Here is a 12,500-nt window from a genome sequence, read left to right on the forward strand (position 1 = left end):
CCTACTAACAAAAGCATACTCAAAGTAGATTCATTCAATTTCACCAGTCTTGCCATTTTCGTCTATCCTTTTGATAACTTCACTAGAAGGCAGCACCTCCCTCTCAACATTCACCTTCCTCTTCAAATGATATTTGAAGAAATAGGTGAGAGTTTGGTCAGAAAGGAAAGTTCTTGCCTTCAGACTTTTCAGACGGGTTCACCACACAGACTGTTTTGCCATAGCTGCTAACCAGAGAAAGATTTACCTTACTTCTCTGCTAAAGGAAGTGGGGCGTGTATCTTCACTATACACTCGGTGGACAGCTGGATTCATCTTACACGAGGCCACAAGTTTCTATTGCGCGGACACTGAATGATTGCATTCAGGACGGTTTCGTCCCCATGCATGCGTCTCGGATAAGTTCGGCTGTTTATAGTTCCATGTCTGAAGAGCTTATCTCGAACAAATTCGCAATTTTATCTTTCGTGGACCATGATGAACTCATGTTACTTTATTCCGAGCAGAATTGTAAGTCTCTTTAGTAGCACTTCGTTCGACTGTCCGGTACGAGTGGCGGATAGAATCGCAGGCTGGACTTCAGCGTCTACCTCGACAGATCTCCGCGACTATCGGCAAAGGAGGCAAAGTGTTACAAAAACCGATAACATTTGCAGAAATATGGGGAGCAATGTTTGGCTTCACTGGTTGAGCTTTACTTTTATATGCCCGACTTCTTCGGTGGTCTCTTGGCAAATATCAACTGCATCTGGCAGCGGGACGAGAGAATTTCCCAGTTCTGTGAGTCGAAAAGTAATGGTGGAGAGCTGAACCATCAGGGTGTACAGCGGATTCGCAATCTAGACTAGGATCTGAAAGTTTACCACACCATAGTGGGTTACACCATGCTTCCTCTGCTTTGTAGCAGAAGCAGTAGGGAAGAGTGAGGGAAAGTTGTGGTGAAAGAGTACAGCGGGGTTCACCCCCACCCCAGCCGGAGCCTCGTGGAGCTTAGGATTTTTTTGCTCAATAACACAATGCCCGGTCTGGGAATCGAAAACGCGTTCTTACGACCGCGAGTTCGCCGCCCTAACCACTGGGCCATTGTGCCTCCACTCGATAGTTTCATTGATAATGTGCGGACATGCACCATCTCCATCTCATGTGATACATCAAAGAAAGGATGTATAAGAAGCCTTATATGGATGGGGCTCTTGTTAATCGAAAGCCTTTGTTGTGGGCGACCACCAATATTTGACCGCTGTTCTCACGGCAGTCAGTTTCAGTCTCTTCTTCTGCGATATAATTACTGCAATGTACAATGGCACCAGTTCGGTGGTTAGGGTGAATGGCCATCTATCAGACCCATTCTGTATCAGGCACTCAGCCCACCATGGTTGTTCCCTCGTATTTCTTCTGAATGTACCAACTCTTGAGCTACTAGAGATATTGAGAGGCATCCCACGCGAACCAGGTTGTGAAATATCCGTGTTGGCACACGTAGACAAAGTTACCATCATAGTGCACATCGTTCTAAGTAACTGCGAGGCGGGGATAGGAGTAAAAATCAGCTAAGCTATGCCAGTGGGCTTGCAGCTCGTAAACTGAAGTGGCAGGTCTAGACAGTTCAACAGCGTTGTCGGGTGCTGGACGGACGGACCTTTTATATTTCTCGGGGTCTCGTTTGATCTAGACTTCTAAGTGGAGAAGAGCTGAGGTGAGGTGATGAGCAGAGTAGTGAATCTCAAGCTAAATGGGCCGTGAGGAAGTTATCCTTGTAAGATGTAGCGATGTAGTTATCCTTGTAAGATGGGCTGATGTAGCGAGCGTATACATAGCTTCCGTCATCTACAACGACCTGAGTATTGCGCATTGTCTCAATTCACATTTGATCGACCGGGGAGTCTACTCTTTGCGCTTCTTGTGAAGAGGATGCTTTCCACTGGTTAGGTGTTCCATTCCGTGTGAATACCCGTTGAGTGGAGGACTAGACATGTTGATGTTAATGATGTGCGGATGTGTGCCGAAGCTGCGGGTATCTCTATCCTTTCCTTGGCGGAATTTGTGTGTTGCCGTTTGTCAGACACGCTTTTCATCAGCTGGTCTCTTTGACATAACTGTAGTTCTGGGTCAAGCGAAGCTCGAGGAGGACGCTTAGCACTTAAAATGTCGTTGAGTGCTCACAACCCTCTACCAGACGGGCAATGTGGTCGATGGAATTTCCACATTACCGTTGTATAGATGATTTGTGGCAGGTAAATGCGATAACGTTTTGGGGGAGATTTTGGACAACGATGACAATCAATTGGCTGTTTTTTTCTGGAGGGCTTTCAGTCCAACTTAAGGATAATTTCAAGAAATTGTTTGTAATATCTAGTAACAGAGCAAATAGACATACATACAGAAGGACAAATCTACGATGAAGGGCCTTTCCGGCCATGACCAAACTTTCTTTTTCTTCTACAATGTTATAATCCAGTTGACATTATCTGATGCATCTTATTTTAATATGATGATGGGGCGTGATTTCAGGGGCATGATTTCAGGGGCATGATTTCAGGAGCATTTGGCTGTTATTGTTAATAGCTCAAGCAATCATATGAGGCTCCCAGGATGGTGGATTAACAAAATCGGTAGAGTTTAGGACAACAATGCTTTATATTTAGTTATGGCTCTTTCGAGTTTCGAGTTCAAATCTTACCAAGGTCGACATAACCTTTTGTCCGTCTAGGCTCGAGACGGATATTGAACCAATCAAAAACCGAAATTAATCTACTCGAATGACCACTTTCACCCAAATCTGTGAACGTGTACCAGACTTGGAAAACAATAGTAGTAGTAGTTGTAGCAGCAGCAGCAGCAGCAGCACCACCACCACCACCACCACCACCAAATGAAATAGTACTAGAGACAGTAGCAGCAGCAACAGTAGTAATGGAAGTCATAGCAGCAGCAGTAGTAGTAATAGAAATTCAACTCCAGAGCAGTGCATAATACACACAGGAAGTCAGTAATCCGACCGACTTAATCCCGTCTCATCCCTATGTAATAAACTATATAAAGATATAAGGCGGCGAGCTGGCAGAATCGTTAGCACGCCGGGTGAAATGCTTAGCTGTATCTCGTCTGGCGTTACGTTCTGAGTTCAAATTCCGCCGAGGTCGACTTTGTCTTTCATCCTTTCGGGGTCTATTAAATAAGTACCAGTTACGCACTGGCGTCGATGTAATTGACTTAATCCCTGTGTCTGTCCTTGTTTGTCCCCTCTCTGTTTAAGTAGGTCATCGTTCGTCCACTTGAACTTCGCCTGACATGGCTCAGGTCGGAGGTCAAAGGGAGACGATCAATCACTTTTTGTCAGAACAAAGGAATCTTAATTTCGCGCCTTTGCATGCATTGGTATTTCGAATCCAAGCTTAGAGAAGGAAGTGCTAACTCTTACACCCTCTATGTTTAGTCCCCTGTGGCCAATAAAGAAATAAATATAAAGATATAATAATAAATCACATAATATAATGATTGAGGTTCATTTCTGATGTAAGTTCAACACTGAATGAGGTTTTATATATTCACTGTATTTTCTTTTTTTTTTGTTTGTTTTTGCTACAGTTTGCCACTGGTATGGTCAGATAGGGTGGTGTTAGTGGTGATAGTGTGGTTAGTGAACAAATACTGGTTCTTAACTAATCTTTTTCTTAATCTTGTCTTTAGATTGTTTGATTAAGCTGAAACAAACTTGGGCCGTTATCTGCACGTGCACGCTGGTTTCTGTGTACGTATGTGTGTATGCGTGTGTACATACGTGCGTATGTGTGGGTATGTATGTGTGGGTATGTATGTGCATGTGCGTGTGTGTGTGTGTGTGTATGCATATCTATATCTATATATGTAACTACACGCATGCATATGCGTGTATGTAAATATGTATGTATGTATGTATGTATGTATGTTGTATGTATGTATGTATGTATGTATGTATGTATGTATATCATTATTCAGTTTTATTTCATGATTTCTTGCCAATAGAGAAAGAATCGGTTTCCAACCCAGATCCAAGGCTCCTTCGTTAGAATCTCAATATCAACAACAGGGTATTTTTGTTTGCATGCATGTATGTATGTATATATGTCTGTCTGTCTGTCTGCATGCCTGTCTGACTGTCTGTCTGTATGTACGTATGTATGAGCAGATTTGTATGTTTTATGTATGTATTTTCGAACCTGGATTCTCATTCTTAAGGTATTCTTCGATGTTGTTGTTGTTGTTATTATTATTATTATTATTATTATTATTATTATTATTATTATTATTATTATTATATTATTATTATTATTATTCGATTCCAAGCAGTGACCTGAACAACAACAACAACAACAACAACAACAATAATAATAATAATAATAACATCGAAGAATAACTTAGGAATGAGAACCCAGGTTCGAAATTTCCCCAAGACATCTGAAGAAGGCTGGAAGGTATATCAGCCGAAACGTCGTATTAACAACAAACAAGATGAGGACAAATATCCGTTGAATGTAAATGATGTAAATAATGAATATATTTATTCTGATAAAAAATATATTTTCATAAAAATTCTATCAGATGACGTGAGTATAAACTAAGTTATTAAAACAAATTCTGAAATCAATCACAATTTAATTTTGTAGAACTTCTAAATATACAATGTTTTCAGTGTGTCCTTTAATTGGGGTACAAATAAAAAAGTTTGGGGCCTTCCAATTCACGAACATCCTACATTCAATTGCCCATGAGAGAAGCAAGGAGAAGCAAGGTTAAGTTCAACCACCTTGAGAGATTGTCCTTGAGATTTGTTTATCGACATAGCAAAACTTAGTTTCATTGGGAATTGGAGCCGTTTAAATTCAAAGCGGAGGTCAGATGGCATTAATGGGATCCGTTGAATAAAGTCATCCTCACCCTTATATTTCCCAATAATAGCTGCCCCTAGGACATGGGTTTCATCGCTTTCACCACCAATCTGGTGCCATTGTACAAAGGAAGCGGATCCAGATTTCTGAGCGGCATGATCGGAGCCCCCCTTTTTTATGGCTGTAGAGAGTTCAGGAACTCAGATGGAAAACTACAGCTTGGTCCTGGTCAATGACAGTGTCGATGGCTTTGAAAGATTGTTCTTGTCCTGGCAACAGCTGCAAGAGATCCCCATTGATTTTGTCGACAGTAACAGTATCACTACGTGGAGCTAAGATGGCTCGCTCACATAGTCATTGACTCTTGCTAAAGTTTTATGCAATGTTCGGTAACACATGCATTGACATTTGGTACCGTCTCACCACAGGGTAGCTTGTGTTGCTGTTGCAATTCTCCCTATAAATGATAGCAAAGTGTGTATCAGATGAAATCAAAAGCCTGAGTAACAGATCGATCAAATAAATAAAGTTTTAACGCTTTTGATAACAACGTATTCTCTCTTCTAATTATACAAACACAAAAAATTTCCCGACATTTAACTGTTATTTTTAGCAGTTCATCTTCTGTTTTAGGCAACGGGATGGGGTGGCGATGTATGTACTCTTTTACTCTTTTACTCTTTTACTTGTTTCAGTCATTTGACTGCGGCCATGCTGGAGCACCGCCTTGAATCGAGCAACTCGACCCCGGGACTTATTCTTCTGTAAGCCCAGTACTTATCCTATCGGACTCTTTTGCCGAACCGCTAAGTTACGGGGACATAAACTTTGTCAAGCAATGCTAGGGGGACAAACACAGACACACAAACATACACGCACATATATATATATATACATATATACGACGGGCTTCTTTCAGTTTTCCGTCTACCAAATCCACTCACAAGGCTTTGGTCGGCCCGAGGCTATAGTAGAAGTCACTTGCCCAAGGTGCCACGCAGTGGGACTGAACCCGGAACCATGTGGTTGGTAAACATGCTACTTACCACACAGCCACTCCTGTGGATCAATTTTGGAGTTCTTCATAGAAAATTTGAAGAAGAAAAAAATTCTTTTCCATATTCTTAATCTCCATATTTTCTCACGTAGATTGAAAAAGAAAATTGAAAAAAGGTAAAAAATTGAAAATTTGGGGGAGAGGGAGAATTTAAAATTTTGTAAACTTTTTGTTTTTTGCATATTCAGAATCGCTGTCTTTGAAAACATAGGAATCCGCTGAAAAGTAAAAAAAAATCGATAAGATCGATTGTTGGCGGGGTAAGGGGGTTACTACCCACCCCATATGGGCAAGGGCCAAAATTTGCCCCCCCCTCCCACTAGAACCTTCCCGATGAATGAAAAACCTTCATGCCAATTTGTACAGATTGATCCACCGTTTGGCCGTACATAGAGGAGCCCCACAACACACACACACACACACACGCACAGTGAATTATATATATGTATATATATATTATATATATATATATATATATATATATATATATATATATATATATATATATATGTATATATATATATAAGAGATATGTATGTATACCGGAGTAACACATAAATGTGAAACAAGGTGAAAAAAGAGAGTACTTCAAATACCAGAGGTATAAAAGCAGCAGAAATTTAACAAATTTTTGTTAATTTCTGCTGCTTAATAAATATATATATATATATATATATATATATATATATATACTAGCAGTATCGCCCGCGTTGCTCGGGTTGTAAGGGAAATAACTATATAAGCATTTTTAGAGAGTTATAGCAAAAAAATAGCAAAAAATGCATTAAAAATTGAAAAAAAATTAAGGTAAATTTTTTTTTTAAATCGTTGACATCGTAGATATTTTTAGAGAGTTACTTCCCTTATATAATAGCGAAAAAAATGCATTAAAATGGAAAAATATGATGGTAAATTTTTTAAAAATCGTAGACTCATCGTAGACGCGCGCTAATACCCAGAAGGGCTCGATATGAATCACGACTATAAGATACCCGCTTTTGGTTAAACTGCACCGCAAAATGTGGGAGTAGTTACGAATCTAAATCGAAGGGGACAGACACACAACTTCACTCTTATATAAAGATGCTTTTTTTTTTCAGTCATAGAGTTAGATTTATGAAGGTCTTCAGTAGAAAATCCTTCGAATTCTGACTCGCTGCTTGAATAATGAAATTCGTATCCATTTTTTGTCAGAATTACAAATTTTGAAAACACAATAGGAACAAATTTCGGAAAAAAATCTCCCATAATTCACGGAATTAAAATTACACTTCGATTTTTGTACAAAACTGTATTTGAAGTGTTTACGAAGTATAATACGTGTTTTCACGAATGTACTAAAGAGATTTACTCTGATATTCTCATTTAAATATGAATAGGTAAATTCGGGCGGTTTGGTAACGAAAGGGTTTATATAAGTGTCGTCTGTTTATACATAAACACTGTTTCATACTTTCAGTTTAGTCTTCCTCAAATCACTCTGACGCTAATTTACTCTCTTCCAAGAACATTTTCCCTCACACTTATCTGTTAGCTTCCCATACATTTTACTCATGTATCTATCAGCGTGATAGACAGAAACAAATATTACATCTAGTTTCACTTTATTCGTTGCACACTGTGTGTGTGCGTTTGCGTGTGCTGTAAACCAGACTAAGAAAAGCATTTGACATACACACCAGAATGTGAGTTTTCTGTAAATTTTGCTTAATTGGAGTTTAAATTTTAAAAACTGGACCTGGCATGACCCGATGCATTCTACTCTTAAAAATACTAGGTAAACTGTAATTGAAGAAATCCTATATTGTAGATTTCTATAACTTACAAAGGGAGGCAGATAAAATCTGCCTTTTATTATAAGACTAGCAGTATCGCCCGGCGTTGCTCGGGTTTGTAAGGGAAATAATTATATAAGCATTTTTAGATGTAAAGTATAATAGCCATCTCAATATGGCTAACCACAAAGGGGGAGGGGTGTTACTGTAGCTTTTTACGTTCTGAGATTTAATAATAATTTTAGAGAGTTACTTCCCTTATAATATGTCAAAAATGGATTAAAAATGGGAAAAATTGATGGTAAATTTTTTTTTAATCGTAGACTTATCGTAGACGCGCGCTAATACCCAGACGGTCTCGATATGAATCACGACTATAAGATGCCCGGTTTTGGTTAAACTGCACCGCAAAATGTGGGAGTAGTTAGGAATCTAAATCGTAGGAGACAGACACACAACCTCACTTTTATATATAAAGATTTCCTCTATTTACATAATATTGAGGTCTCTTTCTTCTTTTGTTATCTTACTGTTTTTACCAATATACATACATATATATATATATATATATATATATATATATATATATAATATATATATATAGTTACAGAGATGTACTTGCATAGCAAGTGACTTGATCTGAGATCGTGTGCTGGAACGAAAACAGTTGCAGCGTTGAAGGTGTTTATAAGCCATTTAAGAAACACACAAAAACCGTTAGATTCACTTCAACATTTAAATTTAATTTGTCAAAATATTTTCATCGCTTTGAGACCGCGACCTGTTAGCACGATATTTTTGTCAGTGAACAGGTCCCGGTCTCAAAGCGACGAAAATATTTTGGCAAATTAAATTAAATGTTGAAGTGAATGTAACGGTTTTTGTGTGTTTCTTAAATGGCTTACAAACACCTTCCACGCTGCAATATTATATACACACATATATATATATGTATGTATGTATGTATGTGTGTATATGTGTATGCATGTATGTGTGTGTGTGTGCGTGTCTGTGCTTGTGATTGTCCTCCACCACTGCTTGACAACGAATGTTGGTTTGTTTACATCCCTGTCACCTAGTGGTTTGACAAAGGAAACAGATAGAATAAGTACAATGCTTACAAAAATAAAACTGGAGTTGATTCATTAAACTACAATTCTTCAAGGCATTGCCCCAGCATGGCCACAGACCAATGGCTGGAAAAAGCAGAAGAATAAAAGAATACATTCTATGCTTTGGTCTTATGTTCAAGGCATGAGAAAGCTTGAGTTTACATGAGAAGGCCTAACAGACCTGGTAGAAACAGCAGCCAAATCTCCCTCAAATCACACCTTACTGTCTTATGTATGTATATATATATGAGCCAATGTCTTATCTATGTATATATGTATGTATGAGCCTATGAGGGAGACCCCTACATGGCAGCTAGACATGGTAGAAATAGCAACCAAATCTCCCTCAAATCACACCTTATTGTCTTATCTTTCTGCTACTTGGATATAGGTGTTATATTCTTCGTAAAAAACTTTCCTGTCACACTCACGCACACGCACACACACACACACACACACGCACCCTCACACACACACACACGCACACACACACACACACGCACGTTAGCTTACAATTTTATTTATATATTTGCGTGTCTATGTGTGGAAATAGGAAGTGGGAGGCAGAGTGAAAGAATCACTCACTACAGTAAGTGAATTACTTTCATTTTATTCGTTGCCCACTGTGTGTGTGCGTTTGCGTGTGGTGTAAACCAGACTAAGAAAAGCATTTGACACACACCAGAATGTGAGTTTTCTGTAAATTTTGCTTAATTGGAGTTTAAATTTTAAAAACTGGACCTGGCATGACGCGATGCATTGTACTCTTAAAAATGCTAGGTAAATTGTAATTGAAGAAATCCTATATTGTAGATTTGTATAACTCCCAAAGGGAGGCAGATAAAATCTGCCTTTTATAATAAGAGATTTATAATAAGATATATATATATATATATATATATATATATATATTATATATGTATGTATATATATATATGTATATATGTATATATGTAATATATATATATGTGTATGTATGTATGTATGTATGTATGTATGTATGTATGTATGTATGATGCTCACGCACATACACATACTGAAATACGATTTGGCTAAAAACACTTGTACACTATGCAAAGCACATCCACAGTTCATTCCATTTTCTGTTATTCGCGTGCCACACACACACACACACACACACACACACACACACACACATGTATGTATGTATTATGTGTTGGTAGGTAGGGTAAATCCCACCTGTTTCCTCTTGACGTACATCATATTCTATTACTGCAATCCATATGTGTTGATGGTATATATTAAAGTTGAACATTTTGAAAATATTGTTTGCAGAGTTATTGTATAACAAAAGAGGAAGTTGGAAAATTTATTGGTATCATTTACTCACCATTACTCGTGTTTCGCTTACGAATAGGAATTACAGAAATTTATATGTTAGATAAAAATGTAAAACATTTCCTCTTAGAAATTAAATAGTTGATTAAATAACATTGTTTAATCTCTCTGTCTGAAGAGTTTCTAATAGGAAATTCCGGATCTTTACCTTTTGACCGGCAGATTTAGAAAATAATTTTTTGTAACTAAACACATTCAAACTTCGGATACTGCTAGAATGTATCATATAAAACGTCTTTTACTCCTAGCGTTTTTGAAAAAAGTTTATATTTACGAAGTTATTTCGTGTTAAAGTTCTCGTATTTCGGTAATTTCAACCAATCAATGACGTGTATTCAGCTGAATAAAATTACTGCTGTTGTTTGTCAACAACAACTTCCGGCGGTGTATATTTCGTTTGTCACTGTTATTTATGACATATTTCATCTCAGTTACGTTCGTATGAATAAACGAGTGTATCTGAAGCATGTTTACTTCATGGCACCACCATAATTGTTCGTGCATTTCTACTGCTTTTAGGTTTTTTTCCCTGTTTACCAGCTACTATTTTCGGAAAGACTCCCCCCATCTGCCCTACCCATCCAATTTCTTCATTTTTCATTTTTTCCGTAACTATAACCCTAAAACCCCAACCCTAACCCTAACCCTAAAACCCTAACCATAACCCTAACTCTAAAACCCTAACCTTAAAACCCTAACCTTAATCCTAAAACCCTCACCCTAGCCCTAAAACCCTAACCTTAACCCTAAAACCCTAACTCTAACCCTAAAACCCTAAAGCTAAAACCAGTACAAACGCACGAACGATGTCATAAATAACAGTGACAAACGAAATATACACCGCCGATAGTTGTTGTTGACAAACAACAGCGATAATTTTATTCAGCTGAATACATGTCATTGATTGGTTGAAATTACCGAAATACTACAACTTTAACACGAAATAACTTTGAAAATATAAACTTTTCTGAACACCACTAAGAGTAAAAGATGTTTCATATGACACCTTCTACCAGTGTCCGAAGTTTGAAAGTGTTTAGTTAAAAAGAATTAATTTCTCGATCTGTCGTTCAAAGGGTAAAGATCCCAGATATATGCTAGATTAACAAATATATTACAATTCAAGAACGAAAGTACAACTGTCACTATTAGCACAAATCCAGTCAAGAGATAAAGATCAGGTTATTTTTTAGGTTTTCATGACCTGTTCACAATAGAAACATTAAAACAGCCGAACTTGTGACCCATTCACAATAGAAATACAGAAGCCGCCGAACCTTTGTTTGAATTTGAAATTAAAAGTAGTTTCCATTCCGCGATAGAATTGTCGCATATTTATGAACATAAAATAATTTCTCCCCTGCCCCTTCAGTGTATATGATAAATCCAGCCCAGTATTAAAATCACACACACACACACACACACACACACACACACACACACACACACACACACACACACACACACACACACACACACACACACACACACACACACACATTGGAGGCGTGCGCGTGTGTGAGTCGTGTCGTTTGTGAGCGCTACTTATGACGTGATCCAGTGCAAACCTGTTTCATGATAGGGTTGTGGAATCCTGCAGTATGAAAAACAATTCTATCAAAGGGCAGATAAATTTAGAGGAATCTCTTGTCATTCAATAATGATGTACATATGTAAATCAAATATGACTGTATATGGTTAGTGTGTGGAGGCGCAATGGCTCAGTGGTTAGGGCAGCGGAATCGCGGTCGGAGGATCGTGGTTTCGATTCCCGTTTATTGAGCGAAAACACCTAAAGGCTCCACGAGACTCCGGCAGGGGGTGGTGGCGACCCCTGTTATACTCTTTCGCCCCGACTTTCTCTCACTCTTTCTTCCTGTTTCTTGGGTAACGCTGTGATGGACTGGCGTCTCGTCCAGCTGGGGGGAATACATACGCCACAGAAACCGGGAAACCGGGCCCATGAGCTTGGCAAGGCTTGAAAAGGGCACATAAAAAATAAAAAATATGGTTAGTGTGATATTTTCTTTCATTTCATTAAAATGAAGCGCTGAAGAATTTAAATTGATTCACAAATCAGCCACATATAATTTTGATCAGATTGCTTTCAGTTTTGGTGTATCGATGCAACTCTGAATTTTGATTACTTTATCTCGTAAATTAAAGAATCTGATGTTATTTAGAATTAAAGTTGGGAAATTTGGGTAATTTTAACCAATCAACAGACAGTGAGGCATTAACAGCTTGTTACCATAACAACCGCACGTTGTGTTGTGTTTCACTTCACCCGCGTCTGTACCGCACATAGTACTATGTTGATTCTTTACAC

General features: G+C 38.2%; 1 protein-coding gene across 1 annotated transcript in view; it reads right to left on the minus strand.

The window, feature by feature from the left end:
* LOC115217202 (thyroid receptor-interacting protein 11) overlaps positions 1-4,265 on the minus strand; it is a 220,694-nt gene extending 216,429 nt beyond the window's left edge. The window contains exon 1 of the mRNA XM_036507380.1: positions 4,228-4,265. The gene's annotated coding sequence lies outside the window, so the exon portion shown is untranslated. The remainder of the gene's footprint in view (positions 1-4,227) is intronic.
* Positions 4,266-12,500: the final 8,235 nt, after the last annotated feature.

Source organism: Octopus sinensis, linkage group LG11 (assembly GCF_006345805.1).
Source record: "Octopus sinensis linkage group LG11, ASM634580v1, whole genome shotgun sequence".
In the NCBI taxonomy this organism is placed as follows: Eukaryota; Metazoa; Mollusca; class Cephalopoda; order Octopoda; family Octopodidae; genus Octopus; species Octopus sinensis.